At 43.0% G+C, this 1,951-nt stretch overlaps 1 pseudogene; it reads left to right on the top strand.

The window, feature by feature from the left end:
* Positions 1–123: 123 nt before the first annotated feature.
* LOC102873101 overlaps positions 124–1,951 on the top strand; it is a 195,867-nt pseudogene continuing 194,039 nt past the window's right edge.

Here is a 1,951-nt window from a genome sequence, read left to right as displayed (position 1 = left end):
GCACTCAGGAAGCCAGGCCGCACCACGGCCGCATCCCGCAGGCGGCTCAGCACGGCCGGGCTCGAGGCCCGCACCCAGCTCTGCGCGGGCAATGTCCGCAGGGCCAGCGACCCGCTGCCGGCCATGGCCTCAGCCCCAGCCGGTGGTCAGAGGCTTAATATTTTAACAACAATACAACAAGATTAAAACAAAGAAATCCATTCTCCTCACTTCCACTTAGAACCAACCTTTCATATTCTTCACATATCCTGCCTCAGTTGTTCTTAGTCTGCAATTTCTTCTTCCTTTTTAGGATCCTAACAGGTTAGGAACCACAACTCTTACCACAGATTTTTCTACGCACCTCACCATCAAAACAAACCCTCCATGACTGTGAAGTTTCCTAGACTACCATGCTTCCTAGACAAGCTGTAACAGGAACACATATCTCATTGTTAATTCTTTGAAAAGTTGATTTTTGAATCTTAGTATTCAAATTCACTCTTTGTTACTTTTTGTTGTTATGTGCTGTCTAGTCGCTTGCAACTCATAGCAACATTATGTACAACAGCCTTATACCTTGCTCTATCCTGTGCCAAGCTTATTGTCTTCAACATATCTACCCCCATTACCCCTGTCACTGAATCAAGCCATCTCATCGAGGGTCTTCCTCTCTTGTGCTCTCCTTTCACCCTCCCAAGTATGATCCAAGGACTGGTCCTTCCTTGCAACATGTCCAAAGTATATCAGACGAAAACTTCAGAATCATTGCCTCCAAAGAACAGCCTGGTCTCACTGTCTCTAAGATGTACCTGTTTGTTTTCTAGCCTTCCATGGTACATTCAATAGTCTTCTACAGCACCACAATTCAAAGTAATCAGCACTCCTTCTATCATCCCTACATACTGTCCAGCTTTCTGATGCATAGCAAGTAATTGTAAAGACCCTGGCCTGAATCAAGTGCACCTTAATAACCAGACTGACTTCACTGCTTTTCAGTACTTTGGAGAGGTCTGACAGCACACTTTCCCAATGCAATACGTCTTTTTGTTTCCTGGCTAATTGTACCAAGAGTGCTGATTGTGGAACCAAGCAAGCTGAAGCTGTTAACAATATCAGTTTCTTCATCATCTATCACGATGTTGCCAATTGGCTCAGTGGTGAGAATCTTCATTTTCTTGATGAGATTCAATCCATATTGAAGGCTTCAATCCTTGACCTTCTGCAGTAAGCGCTTCAAGTCCTCCTCAATGGTTGTGTCATCTGCATAACACAGATTGTTGATAAGTCTTCCTCCAGTCCTGAGGCCACATTTCTTTTCACATAGTCCAGCCTCCTAGATAATCTGTTCTGCATATAGATTGAAAAGTATGGTGATAGACTACAGTCCTGGCATACACCCTTCCCAATTTTGGACCATGCAGTGTTTCCTTGATCTGTTCTGATGACTTCCTCCCGGTCAAAGTTTAAGTTTTGTATAAGCACAATCAAGTGTTCTGGGATTCCCATTCTTCTCAGAGTCAGCCACAGGTTGTTGTGATCCACACAGTCAAATGCCTTTGCATAGTCAATGAAACACATGTAGACATTACTCTCTCTGCTTTCAGCAAAGATCCATCTAACAGTAGCTATAATACCCCTAGTACCATGGCCTCTTCTAAAACCAGTCTGTACGTCTGGCAGTTTTCTGTTGATGTGCTGTTCCAGTCATTTTTGGATAATTTTCAGCAGAATCCCGTCTGCATGTGATATTAATGTTATTGTTAGATAATTTTTGCACTCTGGAAGGTCACTTTTCTTTGTAATGGGAGGTATTAATTTCATTATCCTTGAAGGGAAATATATAAAAGACAGAGCAAATCATCCTACTACACTGCCGTAGTAGTAAAGACAGCATGGTACTGGTACAATGACAGACACATAGATCAATGGAATCGAATTGAGAATCCAGAGATCAACCCATCTATCTATG

The sequence above is a fragment of the Elephantulus edwardii genome, unplaced genomic scaffold (genome assembly GCF_000299155.1).
Source record: "Elephantulus edwardii isolate Elephantulus edwardi_28Jun2011 unplaced genomic scaffold, EleEdw1.0 scaffold00402, whole genome shotgun sequence".
In the NCBI taxonomy this organism is placed as follows: domain Eukaryota; kingdom Metazoa; phylum Chordata; class Mammalia; order Macroscelidea; family Macroscelididae; genus Elephantulus; species Elephantulus edwardii.
The sequence above is the reverse complement of the archived record's forward strand: the minus strand, read 5'-3'. Positions and strand labels throughout refer to the sequence as shown.